Genomic DNA, 20,340 nt, shown 5'->3' with positions numbered 1-20,340 from the left:
ACACAGCATTGCAGTGTGACAGTTTACAGAAACATTTCCTTTTTAAATGACACAGCTGTTCCCACTTGCAGTATATTCTATTGTGGTGGTGGTGGTGTTGCTGTTGTTTTAATTGGTGGTTTCTACTATGCCTTATAGTGCTTAAGTCCAGAAGTTTGTGCCTCTAACATGAAGCTGAAGGCAAAAACATCAAGACAGAAACCCTTCTAACTTTGCCAAAATTACGTGATTTCTTTGAATGTCATAAATGGGGGAGGAGGGAAGGAAAACATCTTGGGAATCTGTTCTAGATGTTCACTAGCACAAGAAAGCTGTAATACGTGTTTTACAGAAACCTTAAACTTGCCTTTTTCACAAATTAACTGGCGCTGTCCTTACATATATAGAATGATGCAGCTATAAGGGCAGTTTACTTTTTATAATTCAGACTCTTTTGATTGTCAAGGTGTATGGACTGTAATTTTTAATCATACTGCCACATGATTGTGAATCACTTAAGTTTGAAAGTAGAGGAGAGACTTTTTATGCTGGATATCAGTCACAGTTGACTGCATGATTTGCAAAAACTCTAGATGGGGGGGAAAAGGGCTGCATATAAAGACATTGCTAGACTCCCAGCCTTTGATTGTAAGGTGCAGAAGACATTCGGATTACTCAAACCTCAAACCTTTCCTTGTTACACATTCTTCACAAAAGAATGAAGTATTAGGAGACAACAAAGACATGTTATCCCACATGAAAAAATAAAATTTAGCCAATTAATTTATTATATGTGCTGCTGTTCTTGGAGCTCTGTGCATGGTTATCCTGCAGACTATTACATTAGTGAACTAATCAAGTGTGCACAGCATATTAACAAGGCCTACAAATGACCTACCTCTAGCTAAGAGACCAGTAAATTAAATATGTTTTGGAGAGACCATCATAATTTAGGAAATTAAAATGTCCTGGTGTAGGTAATGATGGTATTTTAGAAATTCACACTTTTGTAAATACGGTCCCTCTTATGACGTAAACTATAAATTCTAAAATTTAATACGCATTAAACAACTAAAGCCATCCGTCCCTGTCCAGTTTGTTAGTTTAGAAGAGATCTTGCAAAACCATACATTTAGTTTGAGAAGAGGAGCTACTGATATTTCCTCTTTTTTGGCTTTTGGTTACTCATAATATTTTGAGTTTCATCAATGAAACCAGAAACATTTCTACATAGTTAATACATTGAGGGTCACTATTTAGCTAGTTAAAGGTATTTTACTGTAAGTTTCTCTCAAGCTTTTTCACAGTAGCCGTGCTGCAGGGAAGAAAGGAATAGAGGGAGATTTCAAAGATAGTGTGAAAAATATAAAGTCAGCCAGATCAGTCTTACTGTAAATCTGTTGGTTTGTTTTTTTTCTCTCAAAATAACAGTTTAAACTGAAGTCTGTTGCTGGATTCCTTGTCTACCATGCTGCAGGAAATCTTTATTTGACCAATCCAATTTTATTTTTTTTGGGGGGGGGGGGGGGGGGAGATACATTTTTAAACTTGCAGTATTTAAAAATAAAGATCATATTTGCTGTTCTTAAAGTGTCATTTAAATGCATGTATTGTGTGTTGTTTGAGGGACAAAAATAGGGGATTTGGAAAAAAACTAATATTGTACAGTTACTGCCCCTCAGAAATGTTGCTGGTTAAAAGTACAATATTTTTGGCCATAACTTAGTACTATAGTATCTTCATTCCTTGAAATTTAGCTTTTCTGGAATATTATTTGGGCTTATTGTTGTCCCAAAATGTTTCTTATTATGATAAATGTTGGATAGATGTATTATTCCATTATTGCTTTTCAATTATATGTGCTCTGTCATCATTGTCTAAATATTAAAATTTCCAGAATATCTTTACTAACAGCCAGAATGTTCAAAACAATTAAGGTTTGTTACAGTGGGACAGTTATTTGACAGTATTATTAAAGGGGTTTTTTGGCATGTGTACAATGGAAACTTGGAAGCATGGGGGGAAAGAAATAATAGCCTATATCTCACTAATAGAAAACTTGCAGAATTTGTAGATGGCAAGGTGAATTTCATAAGCATTTTGGCTGATTGCAGTAGTACTGCAAGAGCAGACTATTTCTTCAATCTTATTGTTCACCTATGTGACGATAGGAATAACAGAAAGATGCCTACGTGTTGCTTTTCAGGAGTCTGGCTCATATCTGATCAACAATCAGTGGATCTCAAATCCTCATTACTGAAGAAAGATTATTTCAGGCCAGTTGCAAAAATAAGTTTGTTCTCTGTTACATGATCACAACAGTTAAAGTGAGATTCTTGGAGTCCAAACGGTTTGCCTAAGCAAGGACTTGAGTGAATGGTTCCTGATTTTTCTTTCCTATTGCAGAATGTAATGGAGAGGGATCAGTGGGGAAGGATTTATTTTATCTTTATGTCTGAGTGAAGATAATGTCAACAAAAATACAGTATAAGTGGTGATACTTAGATACATGAAATAGATGTAGAAACTGTATCTGTGTGATAAATTGTGCATAGTTGTGATAAAACCTTGGATCACATAGTATCATCATATCACCTGAGTGCCAACTGCTTTGTAGGATACTGTCCCAAAAACCTAGGACTTCCAGAGTATTTGTAGACTGCCACAAAATACACAGTTACCAGCTCCTCAGGAACACATCTGGTATCAGTATCTGGTATCAAGGCAGCTGACCCCATCTCATAGCTTGTTGCTACCAGAAGGAACTACCTGCCGCTTGGCCAGCCAATAAACTGGGTAAAAAAAAACCACTCATTTTTGCTCTTCTTGCTTGACTGGTTCAGTAGCCTTGATTTTCAGGGGTTTCAGCAATTTGTCTAAGCTGACTAAGTGGAAGAGGTAGAATTGTGTGGCCAAAAGACTTGGAAGTCAGGAAAAAACAGAGCAACACTCCCCTCCCTTTAAAACATAGTCCTGAAGAGTGTGTAGTATCTAAAACTTCCATTTTATGCACTTCATGGGCTGTTAGCTGTTCTGGCTTGGAAGGATTGCTGTTTTCACTTTCAAAGATCTTGTTTGCATTTTTATCCTGGGGAAGGAAAAAAGAAATGATAGGACAAGGAAAACTTTTTGCTGCTACCCTTGAAGAATAGCAAGTTTGTGTATACATGGACTAAACCCAACTGTAGTCAGACTGAAGCCAACAAGTCACACTTGGTGATGGGGATGGAGAAATACAAGAACTGGGCTTTCATTCATCTCAGAAACAAACAAACAAACAAACACCCAAAAAAACCACCCAGTTCTTGTTCATTTCTAGTAAGATCTTTAAAAAAGTTTTCCATCTTTAGGTATTTACAATGACGTGTCACTGTGCATGACATTCAAGGTGTACTGTATCTTTCTCCAAGGCACTCCTTCCTTCTCCATTCATACTCATCTATCACACTGATTAGTTACTTCCTGCCATCTAAGGAAAATATTTTTACAGTACTGCTTTATTTATGTACACAGGAATACTTTCTGATCCTTGGGAATTAAAGGTAAATTGGTCTGCTAAAATTGAACAATTGATGAAGTGTAACACAGCTGAAGAAGACCGCACTTCTTGCTTAATCTTATTTCATGTTCCTCCTGCCATCTTCTTCTAATTATTTTTCTATATCTTTCCTTTATCCTGTTTGCCACAAAGAGAATGTTGCTTGACATATAGGATTCAGTTCTGCTAATCATTACAGAACTGATTATACTGGCTTAATTAAAGACAAATTGTGAATAATAATAGCTTCAGAAAGTTCCTGTAATCGGGGGCAGATCCAATTAGCCTTGTGGACAGGCATTCAAAACTGTTAACACTATAGTTGTAATACAGTCAACTGAAGGATATAATAGGCTAACATGGGCCAAATTGGGCCAAAATACCCATTTTAGTATGTCAATAGAGAAGTGTTTGCCAAGATGTTCCTAAAATTTGCTTTCTTTCCTACAGTCCTGTATGAGGTGGTTAATGCAATGAATGATCAGACTGGCACTCAACTGAAGGAATGCATTAATTCAACAATAAGTTCAAATGTATTCTTGCAGAAATAAGTTATTGCATAAGATTACTTTATATGATGCTAACAACAACAACAAAAGATTACTTGCATGCAGTAAATATTTAAGATATTGCACTTTTATACATTTATTATAAAGAGGAATCACTCTCTCCCTAAAAATAAAATTCCATTTATCTCAAGATAAAGTATCTGGAGTCTCTTAACAACTGTCAGTTAACTGTGCACACAGGTATGATTATTGTATACTAGAGGTTAATCAATTTGTTACCACATGCTGTAGAATGTTTGGTTTATTCTAAATGCTGATTTTGGAAAGGCAGAACAATGTTTTGTATCAATAACTGGATTGCTACTTTTCTCAGCATGTCGTAGGAGAACCTTCATGGTTACTGATAGGACCTGATTTATTTTAGCTCAAGAAATTGACTGCCATGTAAAATCCATTATTAAGGTTTTTCTTCAGGTACTTCAGGACTTGTCTGTTTTATCTGACTTTACCTAAGTTAAGCAACCTGAGTATAACTGAGAGGCAAAAGGCCAGATACAAATGTAATCAAATTGGATACTTCCCTTGCATAATAATCTTTTCTTTAACACATAATAATATCAGTATAATTTAGCTGATGAAGCTTTTCCTCTTGAATTGCAACAGGCTATGGTGGTACTAAGAAGAAACCAGTTTTTCTCATCTTGCATACATAATATTATTCAGATTCTTTACCACATGTCAGAAGTGTTCAAATGATGTTATGACTAATACTTGTAAAAGCAGCTTAATTGATTTTCAGTATTCAATATGGTCTAGAAATTGTTTGCATCTCCCGTAGGGAAGTATAGAAATGGTGGCACAAGTGGAAGATTTCTCTTTTAATATATATTCACATTCATACCTGCTGATTTCATTTCTGCTAGTATGAAACAAAAGCAACTCCACTGAAGATAGAAAATGTAATTCTCAATGTCAAACTAGAAGAGCAAAACATTATATAGGTCTAGGAGGTGAATATAGGACTCATCCTTGATGATAGTGTTAGAGTATAAATGAACACACCAAATTTCATAAGCAGAGAAAAGCTTAAGTAGACTGAGAAACCATTTTTTAAATTATATAGGTGAGTGTTCACTTGGTTAATAGGAAAATAAAAACTGGGTATGAGATACTTTGTTAGGATACCTCTAAGAGACTTCTTTAAACATGTGTCACAAAAATTACCAAGTAATCCAGGTTAAGAGTACTTTCTCCCTTACTCTGGTGTTCAAGAGTTAAATCATACTATTGCAGAGCACTCAAAATGAAGGACACCTCCAAATTGTAGCAGAGAGTAATAGTGTAATGCTGCAAGGCATGGAAGGCTTACCATACACCCCCAAACAAGCAAGTGAAACTGATTTCACTCGCTGACCTGCAAAATATGCATAATTCAATTACTTGGTATGTCTTCGCAATAGAAAATATTATTGTGACATCAGTAGCCTAGCAGATGATCTTTGTAATTCTTTACTCTTCAGTCATTCTAATGGAAATACGAAACAACAGTTGTCTTACGCTAGGCTACAAAAGCAGAAGGTGAATTCCTTTCCCCAATTCCCAGCACTAAATGTCCTGATTTGCTGTCTTACAAAGCTACGAGTATAGCCTTTATTTACTCTTCTGTTGCACAGCAAGTGAAACGACAGGTCTCTGCCACTAGAAATTAATGAAATGGCAGACAAGTTTAGCTGCTGCAGACTTCATTTTCTGCAATCTATTCATACTACTTTAGTCTTTGCTTTCAATAATCCTGTGCCCACTACAGTTTAGTAGGAGGAAAATAAATACATTTGTCTGCCTGAAGGTCTTTGAGTAAAAATTTTACTCCACTGAGATCTACAAAAAAGCTTCTTCTCCAAGGAGGCTTCTGTTAAGAGCTGATCATTGGAAATTTCCCATTAACTTGCTAGTTTAAGTTCTGCAAGTAATAGAGATTGAAGCATTAGTGTAAAGAAAGCATGCATTTCCATCACCAACATGAGTCTGTCTTGACCAGACTGACTCAGACTGACATGGCATTATTTTAAATGCTCATGGTTATTATTTATAACATTTAAAATGTACATGAAAATTCCCATATGGCAGACTGCTGTTACCGTGACCCACTGTGCCACCTGTGAACCCAGGGTCCCAAAGGGTGGAAATTTTAACAGACAGTCTTAGTGTCTGATGTTTCTGCATTCAAAGCAAGAACAGTTCCTCTATTCCTTTAGTAGAACAGAGTTTCTCTACCATGGAGATACCTCATTCACTTTCTGGATTTTTCCTTTCCCTCTCTCTCATTTTTATTTAAAAAAATAACTTGCAAGAGCACCAGGAAGGCTAATGACATCCTACACTCACATTCCAGACAGCAGTTTTCAGTAGTCTTGTTTGAGCCCACAAGACACCGATAAGTTTATTAATAAGATCACCGCCTATTGATTTTGAGCCTGTAATTAAAACATCAAGCCTGTAATGTTTGGTGGGATTCAATATGTAAATACCCCTTGACCTTTGGGAAGATGCCTTTACTGATACTTTAAAAGGTGGTTCTCAAGTGGCCAGAAAGGAAGTAATTGATGATAGATGGCCATTTACAATGTACTGAGGTCTACATTGAGAACTGGACACTAGACTGTGAAGTATCTACACACTGAAGTTACTGATGCAGGAGGAGGGGACTTTCTTTTTGTAGAAAACTCACTCGGTAACTACTTATGCTTAGGCCAAAAGTACATTGAGAAAACAGCAACGTGGAAATCATCATGCCACTTAATAAAAATTCTTTTGAAAATACAAAAAAGGTAAAATCTGAGGCATTTGCCAAAACTTTGAGGCTGTCATTAAAGACAACACAGGTTCAGAATGTATCTGTACAGCCATATACCGCCTAGCTATTAATGCAAGAGCTGTGACACTTAGGAAATGGCATATATAAATAATGACATAAAGAATTTAACACAAGGCCAATGACAGGCCACACAATTTTACACCTTTCATCACAGACAGGTACAAACACTTGTAAGTATATTTGTCTATATGTACATACACATTTCTATTGGCACAGCAAGCATATCAGGCATTTTATGATGTCTGAGAGCACTATAGTCTTGGAGATAACGCTTACCTGCTTACCTATATAAAGAATTTCCAGAAAGCTATTGTAAATCCATTATAATTTCATAGATTTTAATGAAAAATAGAAGTCATGTTTTCATGGGGTTTGGGGTTTTTCTTGCTTTAAACTAAATGGAAGTTTATTTTAAAGATGTTTTCTACAAAAGCCTGAGTTTCTTGATATGTCTAAGGACAGCGATGGTTGTTCTAGTGACTGAAGGGTATTAGATTTTCACAAACTACAATGATGATGTGAAAATCATGGATATTAAAGTAGTGTGTGGTCAAGAGACCAGAAGTACTTTGTGAATGTCTGAAAACAGAAATAGTCAGAACATACATATTTCCCAAATGGTTTTGTATATTTAATCATTTAAACTTCGTCATTGGGATTTTAAGTTTCAGGTGTCCTTCTCAATGTCTTTGGTGTTTAATACTACATGTATTGATTTTTAGCTTCTGATTTTTTAGAATGATACTGAATTTGGAACTAGTTGATCAATCATTTTTTAAGCAACTTAACCTATATTTATTAGCATTTACTACAAAATTGCATTTGTGTTCAAAGAAAAATGTTAATAGTGTGGGAATTATTTATCCACCACAGAATTAAGAGTCTTTTTTTATCATCCATGTTCTAGCACGGCGAACACTGTCACAGTGAATACTGTAAAAACAAAAAAGCACTTAGCAGATTCTAGAAGTCATGTAATTCTCATGCATGACTTCTCATTAGCAAAGGGCTTGTACTTTTCCCAGACTTAAGTGTTAGTTATAGGGTCACAGCACATCTGAATATCAAATTCAGAAGAACAAAACAAAAAATACTTTCTATTTCTTGATTGAATTTCCATCCTCCCTGGACTAGTGTTCAAGCAAATGTCTTGCATTTATAATTTGTAGTAGTTAGTGCTGGAATTCTGTCATATAAGTGCCTTGACACTGATTTCATAAGCCAACCCTCACTGTTGCTTAAGCTCAGGACAAGCACCACTTTTGACCTATGGGAGCTATTGGAGAATATTAGAGTTCTAGGATTGGTGGTGGCCCTCTGAAGAGCATCTGTTGACATTGGGCCTTTGCTTCCCTCTTTGTTGGGGTAGAAATCTAAACATCTAGTCCTAAGTGCACGATTTGGGGACTGCAACTCATTGTGATTATCCAAGGAGTTTGGACATCAGTACCTGCAGATCTGGTACAATTTCACAGTAAGTGAACCAGTAAGCAGATAGCTTTACAGAATTGCAGTCCATTTTGTTCACAGGGAAAATACACTGTAAAAAAATAGTCTACACAAGTGCTAATGAGTCATCCACAAAAACCCTGACCATCACTGTACATAACAGGCTCCTCATAAGATTCTTAGCAATTTATTTTTACCAAATTCCGATACCAAAGGTATTTTCTAATTTCTGCTGGAACCGTATGGACTGCTTTGTTGTGGATGAATGTTCCTACTTTAAGTATCAAAACAACTGAAAAGTAAATTAAGCATGCTGTGATGGAGGTTATTCCAGGCCTTGCCCTCAGCTTTGGTACTTTTTTTCACAATTTTTCCCTGTGCTCAGTGGGCACAAATGAAATGTTATGTAATTTTAAAATTTCACCAGTAGTTACAAGTGAATGATATGTCAGTCACTTTTCCAAACAAAACTAAAGGTCGTCAGCTACCAGGATGATGCAAAATCATGTCAGAAATATGGAGGATGTTTTCTTCCTGGCAGAAAAATTAACTATATAAACCACCAAAGATGCTAAAGATGTAGGAGTTAATGAAGCAGTTATTTCTCATAAATAGATCAAGATGGGAATTTTTTGGTAAACATAGAATTTGTATTTTGATCAAATTTGCTATTTAAAAAGAACATACCTATCTTATATGTTGTTATAAGGACAGAATATTAAAAATCTGTACATTTTAATAGATCTAGAGCATCATTCATGGCAAAGAACCTGTCCTTCTGTGCAGTCACCTGTGCATGCTTTTTTGATACCTGCTTGAGTCTTCTGAGAACGATTGATAGATTAAACATTCCCATAGAGATTGACTCTGTTTAAAATTCATTAAGTTAAGATAGTTCTCTGTTTCCTCAGTTCCTGAAACCTATTACTTCCTTATGTGGTCCCATTTTGAGGCTGCATAGACTGCAGGAGTATCTTCCCTGTACAGCAGATGTATTGGTGTGGTGTTTCTGTGCAGTCTGCCTATGAAAGGATCTGACTGACCAGCTAACTAAATATCCAACTACAACTTCCTATCTTCTGAAAGACTTTCTTTGCTTCTCCTTAGCACCATGTAATTCCCCACTGAGTTCTGGAGGAGGACAAATGCTGAAGGAGGCTTTAGCTAACTGGGAAGCAATAGAGAAGCCTCCTTGATGTCACAGTGCACACCACTTTCTCATTAGAATTGCTACACACCGTTAGCTGTCAAAGCCCAAATCTTTGTGGTCTCAGAGGTATAAAATTCAGCCTACATTCCACTATTCTAACACATGGCAAATGCAGTCTAGTGAACGCCATACAAACCATTACTGTACCAGCTGTCCCTAAGTTAATACACATGATGATGCTAAACTGCTACCATTTTACTCAGAAAGGTTATGTTTTTCAGCCTCTGTATCTTGTATCCTGCACCTTGGTGAGTCACTGTATTTGCTTTGTCCAGTGAGGAGTGCCTCAGCTCCCTAGGCAGACCAACATGGGCAAGTGGACTTATTTTTTAACTTAGTGTATTTCTTAGTTACCATCCCTTCCAGAGGTCTCAACTGCAGTGAGATTAGGGCATTTATTGACCTTGAAAGAGCAATTACCTAACTAAGGCACATCTAGCATCCAGGAAAGTGTTGTTCTAAGTTGCATAATGTTAATGTTTCTTTCCTGAAGAAAGACCCCATTTTTCAGAGGATTTCTCTTTTTCCTCCCCCATAAGCCTTGCACTCCATGAATAATCACACATCGAAAGGTTAAAATTCCAGTGCTTTTTTTTTTTTTTTTTTTCCTGTCTTGCATATGGCTAAGGCTGCCAGATAGTCTCTGTGGCTCTTCAGGTCAATTTGCTAAATTTTTAATGATAAAGATATTCCGAAAAGGAGAATGTCTAATTTGATGATGATTAGTATCACGATAACCAGACTGTTAGTGTAGTTTTATGACAGAAATTAGAGTATACGCTCTACAGAGCTTCAGGTGAGTACATCAGTAACCCTGCTGAAGAATATCTTGATTTTGAACATCTGTGCATCATATACCCCTAACACTACTCTCACATATACCAGCTGCTGCAGTGTTGGGAAGGTTCTGTCTGTTGCATCTGACAAAGGAGTCCCTGGCTGACATCCAGTCTGAGGGACAGTTGAAACCTATCTTCAAGTTATTGTCAACATGAGAGAGGTCGTTTCTTGGAGTTGCTCAATGTGACTGTATGTGTGACTACTCTACAGGAAAAATGGTACTTTGCCAGTAATCAGAGACATTCAGGTTACAAAGAACGTACATGCACGTTCATCCCTTCCTCCATCAATATATGATGTGTGCCATCTTTTGTATAAGCCAGATGGCAAATGAGGTGAGGTAGGATGTATGCATGGCCTGTAGATAGCACCTCAACCAAAATTTCTCTACTCATGCTAATAACTTTGTGGACAACACATCATTTCATTGCATCTCACAGCTTGTGCTACTGAACTGATTTTTCACATTTTAGATAACGTAGTATAATAAAACTGTATATGTTTCAGGTTTATGCAATACCCATTTCTACATGGATTCAGAGCTTTTAAATGAATGTTTAAAGTTTGCAAGCAGAAGGCCTAAGGAAAAGTAGGCTCAAGTTTTTCGTTCTAACATCTCTATTTTTGTGAAATGCAAGTGAATTCTACAAGTTAATAGGAGAAGGGTTTCTTGTCCGTGATAGATCAGGACCTGGAACTCTAATACAGGTCTTTATTCAGTAAATTGCCTGAAGTCACAAGTGTATTTAGTTTACCTGCAGTACTTAAAAAGTCACACTCACAAGAACATGTGTTAGAGAAAGATAAAGAAAGAACTATGAGAATAAATTAGTCCCACAGGAACGTTCATTATGTAAAGTTGTCCTGGTTTCACCTGGGATAAAGTTAATTTTCTTTCTAGTAGCTGGTATAGTGTTATGTTTTGGGTTCAGTATGAGAAGAACATTGATAACACACTGATGTTTTCAGTTGTTGCTCAGTAGTGTTTGTAGTAAGTCAAGGATTTTTCAGCTTCTCATGCCCAGCCAGCAAGAAGGCTGGAGGGGCACAAGAAGCTGGGACAGGACACAGCCAGGACAGCTGACCCAAACTGGCTGAAAGAATATTCCATACCATATGACATCATGTCTGGTATATAAACTGGGGGGAGTTGGCCTAGGGAATCACTGCTTAGGAACTAACTGGGCATCAGTTGGCAAGTGGTGAGCAATTGTATTGTGTATCACTTGTTTTGTATATTCCAATCCTTGTATTGTTATTGTCATTGTATTATTGTTATTATTATCATTATTAGTTTCTTCCTTTCTGTTCTATTAAACTGTTCTTTTCTCAACCCATGAGTTTTACTTTTTTTCCCCCGATTCTCTCCCCCATCCCACTGCGGGGGGTGGCGGGTAGTGGAGTGAGTGAATGACTGCATGGTTCTTAGTTACCAAGTGGGGTTAAACCACGACAAAAATACAGGCAGAGTGCCAGTGGTCTCCTAGTTCCAGCACCAACAAGCCAAACTGGCTTACACCTCAAGCCTTTGTGCAGCTGTAATAAATACTGTGATAAAATGCTTTACCACTTCAGACTTTTCACACATCTGTGCCTCATTCAGACCTGTTCCTTCACCACTAATGAGTCCTCTGTCAGACCTGGATATGTCTTCTGATTATCTGTCCATCTTCAATTCTTCCAACCCTATGAAAACAAGTCTCCAGTTTCTGAATGCCATCATGTCAATATATTTTGCCTACTGAGACTAGCAGAAAGCAGTTGTTGCTGAACTAGAGTGAGTCAAGATCATGGTCACAGACCCTGGGGGAATGCCATAAACTGCATTCACAATGGTTTGATTTGTTGACTTTGTAGATTTTAAGATTGCTGTTGGACAGAGAGTTAGTGAAAGGCTTACTGGAATGAAAAATTTCCAGAAACTGAAAGCCTACAGTTCTGAACAGAAAAAAGTGACAGACTTGATTACAGCTCAACTTAATAATTTCCTTCCAAGAAACAGAAAAAAAATTGCTTTTAGATACAAGTCTATAATTTTTTAAAGTTCTTTTTAATTTACAGTATAAATAATTTCAGAAAGCCAATCACATCCCAGGCTGCATCAAAAGAAGCGTGGCCAGCAGGTTGAGGGAGGTGATTCTGCCCCTCTGCTCCACTCTCATCAAGACCCCACCTGGAGTACTGTGTTCAGCTCTGGACTCCTCAGCACAAGAAAGACATCGACCTGCTGGAGCAGGTCCAGAGGACGGCCACAAAAATGATCAGAGGGCTGGAACACCTCTCCTACAAGGGCAGACTGAGAGAGTTGGGCTTGTTCAGCCTGGAGAAGAGAAGACTCCAAGAAGACCTTACAGCAGCCTTCCAGTGGTTAAAGGGGGCCTACAGCAAAGATGGGGAAAGACTCTTTATCAGAGAGTGTAGTGATAGGGTGAGGGGTTAAAGTTCTAAACTGAAAGAGGGTATGTTTAGATTGGATGTAAGGAAGAAGTTCTTTACTGTGAGGGTGGTGGGGCACTGGAATAGGTTGCCCAGAGAGGCTGTGGATGCCCCATCCCTGGAAGTGTTGAAGGCAGGTTTTGATGGGACTTTGAGCAACCTGGTCTAGTGGAAGGTGCCCATGGCAGGGGGGTTGGAACTAGATGACCTTTAAGGTCCCTTCCAACCCAAACCATTCTTTGATTCTACAATTCTATGATAATTGAATGGTAGGAATAGGTGTAACTTTAGAAGTGGTAGGTGAACATAAGACAAACAAAACAGTAGCAATAATTCTGAGATGGCATGGTTCAAATATTTTACATACAGTATTGTATGAGAAAGGCCTCTTTCTTCCATGCTTTCCATGCTTCCGCATTAAAGTTAGTCTTCCCCTTTCAGATCCCTTTTTGTCTAACCCAAGATAGGACCAGAATGGCATTAATGATATTCATGGTAGCAGACCTACAAACTGGACTGTGGAGTTCATTAGCAGGAACTTGATGATGCTAAAGTCTACTGAGCAGTGGCTTTGAGCTCTTAGGTGGAGACACAGGCAAAATAGGCAGCACGTTCTCATGTGCTAGACATGAGACTGTCTTTGATAAATAAGCAGTTGATATTTTCTGTAATGAACAACCTTTTTGTCATATAGAAAATATTTTAATTCTGTCTGGATGGACAGTCATGGTGAGTGGCACAAAGACATTCAGGAGACACTAGTATGTTCTCCTAATTTTATTTTGATTACACATTTCTTTAAATGTATTGTGTTTTGTTTATAACCTGGCTTTGCATAATTCTATGCACAGAAAGAGTTGTTACCCACAATACGTATAAAAATATATATATTACTATCAGAAATACCCATCTATAATTGGCCTTAGAACCTCAAAGGAGTATTCTGGTAACTGCCAGATCTTCCTTGAGTCTCTTCCCAGATGAAATGGCAATTTGTAACATGAGATTATGTGTCACCAGTGTGAAAAAATGTGAGGGATGAGCCAAGAGCATTGTGCATAACATTCTATTATTTTATGAAACATACGCTGGTTGCAATCAGATGTAGTATAAATCTGATATATGTTTGAGGGAAAACAATTTAAATATGACTTACGTTTATTTCATTACTGATCTTATTAGCCATACTATTTAGTTATTTCAAAATGTTACGGGCAGAACTTAGAATCACTTGTGTTGCTGTTTCTTTACCAGTCATCACTCAATCTGATATCACGTATGTTTCTCCAGCTTTGACTGCTATTTTTGCTAATCCAGTTCCCCCCCAGCTGAATGCATTTTTTTTTAACTAAAGGTAAATTAGCCTTTTTTTCTCCTGAAATAAACCACCATGGACGTGAGTTGGCATTGCTGCTGACATTATCAGCAGCTCTAAAGTTTTTCATGGTACCAAAAAATCAGTGTGTATTTTAATCACTTTTATCTGTCTATTTTTTATTTTTTAAGTCAAACTTTCTTTCACATATAGTGCCTAAGTCATGCCGGATATTTGCTTCAAATATTTTTGGAAATTTTGTTACTCATTTCCCAGATTATTTGTTTTCTTTACTTGTTTCAACTGAAGGAATCCAAAAGCCTGTCTTCATTAATGTTTCTCAGTCTGTGATAATTAAAATGGATAGGCAATTACCTGCTCTGTTTCCACTGCCTGGTTTGCAGAACTTCATGTTTTAAATGTTTGATCTTAAATGCATCAATGGTCTTTTAGAGACCAGGATGTATATTCATAAAAGGCAGCATTCATTTTTGAAAAATTCTGTTTACAGCTGTTGAACTGTATTGTAAGCTTTAAGCCTTTTCATTTCATCTTGATAGTGTCAACCACGTTAATTCATGCCTACTACTTTCCATATAACTCTTGTGTTAAAGACAGGTTTTCAATTCTTTTCCCAATATTTTATGTGGTTTTGATTCAATGGACGTAGACATGATTTTGTTTTCTTCCTAACCTGTTCCTTCTGAGTCTTTGAAGGTATTATTGGGATAGACTTTAAATCCTACTGTGATATAAAATTTCAGTATTTCCTTTGATTACAGTTGCATCTTAGATTTTGCCAAAAATTTCATCCCTCAACAATTCAGACTATTTCACCTATCCCTATTTGATTCCTTTAAATGCTCTTCTTTACCCTTACCCACAAACCCAATTTTATATTTTAATGGTAGCTTTCAGAGCTCTTCCTTTAATATGGTTTACAACTTTTACTTATGTTGATTTTTGTAACTTAGCTTATGGACTGGTTTGCAGGAACGGAGCAGATATATCTGATTACAGCCTCTGCACTAAAAAAATGCATAAACCAAGCTGCTTGGCATTCTTAGTTAAACACACCTTTTCTCTGTCTGTAGTAGCTGATGACTCAAAGCCTTGAGGATCTTAAATGTACCGATACATTAACTAAAAAAAACCCAAAGCTGGCCGAATTAAAAAGGGAGAGAGGAAGGATATTATAAACCATTGAATTAAACAGGAATACAAGTAATTACTCTTAAATCTACTGACAGTAATGTGTTAGAAGATTGTCTTCTGGGGAGTATGAACCTAGCCACAAAGAAACCATAATTTCATTTTCTAAAAATTTTATGCAGGAACTTTCAAAACACAAAATCTTTGCACAATCTAGAGTAGCCTTTTTAAAAACTGAATGATGTTGAAGTTGAACATAAGTTCAGACCAGAAGCCAGTTACTGCGAAGAAACCTGTAGTAAAAATCTGATTAAAATCATAGAATTGTTTAGGTTGGAAAAGACCTGCAAGATTGAGTCCAACCATTAACCTAGCACTGCCACATCCACCACCAAACCATGTCCCTAAGTACCACATCTACATATCTTTTAAATATTTCCAGGGATGGTGACTCAACCTCTTCCCTGGGCAGCCTGTTCCAGTGCTTGACAACCCTCTTGGTGAAGACATTTTTCCTAATATCCAGTCTAAACATCTCCTGGCACAACTTGAGGCTGTTTCCCCTCAACCTATCACTTGTTACTTGGGAGAAGAGACTGACACCCACCTCACTACAACCCCCTTTCAGGTAGTTGTAGAGAGCTATAAGGTCTCCCCTCAGCCTCCTTTTCTCCAGACTAAACAACTCCAGTTGCCTGCATTTATTATGGGCAAGAGAGGAGAGTTCCTAGAAGTAGTATATATACCTGCTTCAAAAGTACCAATTTACAAAAGCTAGGGTGTCCTGATTTCGACTGGAATAAAGTTAATTTTCTTCTTAGTAGCTGGTACAGTGCTGTGTTTTGGATTTAGGATGAAAATAATGTTGATAACACACTGATGTTTCAGTTGTTGCAAAGCAGTTTATACAAAGTCAAGGACTTTTCAGCTTTTTGTACTGCCCTGCCAGTGAGGAGACTGGGAGCGCACAAGAAACTGGGAGGGGACACAGCCAGGACAGCTGACCCAAACTTGCCAAAGGGATATTTCATACCATATTATGTCACACCCAGTATATGAAATGGGGGGGAGTTGGCTGGGGGCACCACGGCTCAGGGATTGGCTGGGCATTGGTCAGCAGGTGGTGAGCAATTGTATTGTGCATCACTTGGTTTGTATATTCTATTATTATTATTATCTTATTATTATTACTGTCCCTTCTTTTTCTGCCCTATTAAACTGTCTTTATCTCAAATCACAAGTTTTACTCTTTTTTTCCAATTCTCTCCCCCTTCCCAGAGGGTGGGGAGGAATGAGCGAATGGCTGCGTGGTGCTTAGTTACCAGCTGGGGTTAAACCACGACAGCCCTTTTTGGCACTCAACGTGGGGCACAATGGGTTGAGATAATGACAGATCTTAATGGAATGCATTAGAACTGATTTGTTATAAGCATTCATTATATTGGTTCAATAGTCACGGGTCACAATGTTGATTTATTTGCTCTCAAAGTCGGCGCACTTGTTCCTAAAGTTGGATTATGTAATACCTTACTTGCAGTATGTGCTCCCTGTTGTGCTGTTTATCACCGTGGGAACTGGGCTAGAGTTATCATGTTGTTGAACTTTGTAACAGTGGCTTATGATACAATAGCATTGTTAGTTGTGAAACTAATCTGGTATTTGTACTCAGCATTGCCGTCACCTGTGTACTTTGGGAGCCATCTATCAGAAACTATTAATAATTACAGCTTTTACCTTTTCTCCTCGGAGAGCCAAGCCATGGGGGAGATACCTCCCTTCATCTTCCCCTTCTCCTCTGGGTTGATTACAATAGCTCTTGAGAACTTTGAATATCCTTGGGATGTTCAAACCAGCATGTTCCTATTGCTATGTCTCCTGAATGTGTTCCAGGTCTTGTACAAGGTTAAACAACTCTTTAAGGGTATCACCCAGAGATCTGCCCTGAGACTGCATAGTCATGAGTGGCATGTCATGTGGGAGAATATGGGCAGGTGTCTAGAGAACTTCTCTCCTCCAATGGTTTGGAGCTTCACTCCCGAACAACTACAGGACCCTCATAAAGTGATAGAATATTTGAAAGGAAAATGCTGTGGCTCTTGAAAGAGGCACGGCTTACTGTGCTGTGCTGGGCCCTGGCCAGTATTTGCCAAACACTGCTCAATATTATGCAGCACCCTCAGGGGGAAGGGAGGGAAAACAAACTGACAGGCACTGCGGCTATTCCAACCCCTGTGACAAGCACTGCAGCTACTCCAATCCCAGCAACAGGCATTGCGGCTGAACCAGAGAACCAGCCTGTACTGGTACCAGTCACCCCCATAGAGAAGAAGAAATACACAGAGAAATCAGTTTGCTTAGAGAGGAATGAAGATGAACCAGGGTGATCACGAGAACAGGAGGAAGAGGCAGAACCAGAGATAATCACCCAATCCCTATCCCTTGGGTGAGCTGCAGGATATGTGAAAGGATTCCAGCTGCCACCCAGGTGAGCACATTGTTACCTGGCTGCTCCGATGCTGGGATAACGGGGCCAGTAGCTTGGAATTAGAGGGTAGGGAAGCCAAGCAGCTGGGATCCATGTCCAGGGAAGGGGACATTGACAAGGCAATTGGAAAAAAGACACAAGCCCTCAGCCTTTGCAGGAGAATCCTGTCAAGCATGAAGGAAAGGTACCCCTTCAAGGAAGATGTTACATGTCACCCAGGCAAGTGGACCACCAAGGAGAGAGGTATCCAGTACCTGAGGGAATTAGACATGCTAGAGATGATTTATTATGACCCGGACAATGAACAATTACCCAGAGATCCAGATGAGGTCTGATGCACGTGACCAATATGGTGGAAGTTTGCATGGAGCACATTATTGTTGTATGCCAACCCATTGGCAGTACTGACCTGGAAAGATGAAGAAGCATTGACGGTGGACGAAATGGCTCACCAACTCTGGCAACATGAAGAAAATATCTCTTCCTCCCTATGAGCCTGCATGCTGGCTGTGGAAAAACTGTCTGAAAAGCCCAAAACACTGATCGAACTGATTGAAAAGTCCTACTCCCCACCTGTATGAACCAGTATCTCAGCTATTAGGAGTGAGCGTTCCTCTGCTCAAGACAGAAGATATAGAAGGTACACACCACGGGGTACCCAGTGGTTTTACCTGTGTGATCACAGAAAGGACATGAGGAAGTGGGATGGAAAACCTACCTCGGTCCTAGATACACAGGTTCATGAGTTGTGAGGAAAAACAACCAAAAAAGGGGAATCTTCCAGGAAAAATGGCACTCCAGTTTCCAAACAGAGCAGAAGGACTGATCTTATTTCTGATCCTCTTGAAGGGACTTCTGAGTCATTTTTACAAGAAGTGAGTAACAAATACTCTGAGCAGGATTAGAGAGGCCCTGCCTCCAGCAGGGTGGAGGAGAGGGACAACCGGGTTTACTGGACTGTGGGGATCTGATGGCCTGGCACATCAGACCCATAGGAGCATAAGGCTCCAGCAGACACAGGTGCACAGTGTACCTAATGCCATCGAGCTATAAAGGGGCAGAACCCATCTGTATTCCTGGGGTGACAGGGGGATCCCAAGAGCTAACTGTATTGGAGGCTGAAGTATGTCTGACTGGGAATGAGTGGCAAAAACACTTCATTGTGACTGGTCCATAGGCCCCGTGCATCCTTGGCATAGGCTATCTCAGGAGAGGGTATTTTAAGGACAAAAAGGGGTATCAGTGGGCTTTTGGTATAGCTGCCCTAGAGACAGAGGAAACCAAGCAGCTGTCTACCCTGCCTGGCCTCTCTGAGGACCCTTCTGTTGTGGGGCTGTTGTGGGGTTGCTGAGGGTCAAAGAACAACAAGTACCAATCCTACCACAATGGTGCACCAGCAGCAATATCGCACCGACTGAGACTTCCTGATTCCCACCCATAAGTTGATTTGTCAACTGGATAGCCAAGGAGTGATCCGCAAAACTCGCTCACCTTTTAACAGCCCCATATGGCCAGTGTGAAAATCTAATGGAGAGTGGAGACTAACAGTAGACTATCGTGGCCTGAATGCCGCTGCTGAGTGCTGCCATGCCAGATGTGCTAGAACTTCAGTATGAATGGGAGTCAAAGGCAGCCAAGTGGTATGCCACAGTTGATATCTTTAATGTGTTTTTCTCAATCCCTTTGGCAGCAGAGTGCCGGCCACAGTTTGCTTTCACTTGGAGGGGTGTCCAGTACACCTGGAATCGACTGCCCCAGGGGTGAAAACACAGCCCCACCATTTGCCATGGACTGATCCAGGCTGCACGGGAACAGGGTGAAGCTCCAGAACACCTGCAACACGTTGATGGCATCATTATATGGAGCAACACAGCAGAAGTTTTTGAGAAAGGGGAGAAAATAATCCAAATCCTTCTGATAGCTGGTTTTGCCATAAAACAAAGTAGGGTCAAGTGACCTGTGCAGGAGATCCAGATTTTAGGCATAAAATGGCAAGACAAGCATTGTCATATCCCAAACGATGTGATCAAAAAAATAGCAGCTATGTCTCCACCAATTAGCAAAAGGAAAACACAGGTTTTCTTAGGCGTTGTGGGTTTTTGGAGAATGCATATTCCAAATTACAGTCCAATTGTAAGCTCTGTCTATCAAGTAACCCAGAAGAAGAACTATTTTAAATGGGGCCCTGAGCAACAACAAGCCTTTGAACAAATTAAACGGGAGATTGTTCATGCAGTAGCCCTTGGGCCAGTCCGGACAGGAGAAGATGTTAAGAATGTGCTCTATACCGCAGCTGGGGAGAATGGCCCTACCTGGAGCCTCTGGCAAGAAGCACCTGGGGAGACCAGAGGTCAACCCCTGCGGTTTTGGAGTGGGGGATACAGAGGATCCGAGACTCATTATAATCCAACTGAAAAAGAGATATTGGCAGCATATGAAGGAGTTCGAGCTGCCTCAGATGTGGTTGGTACTGAAGCACAGCTCCTCTTAGCACCCCGACTGCTGGATGTTCAAAGGAAGGGTCTCCTCTACACATCACGTGACTGATGCCA

This window comes from Buteo buteo, chromosome Z, assembly GCF_964188355.1.
Source record: "Buteo buteo chromosome Z, bButBut1.hap1.1, whole genome shotgun sequence".
In the NCBI taxonomy this organism is placed as follows: domain Eukaryota; kingdom Metazoa; phylum Chordata; class Aves; order Accipitriformes; family Accipitridae; genus Buteo; species Buteo buteo.
Note: the sequence above shows the minus strand (reverse complement) of the source record.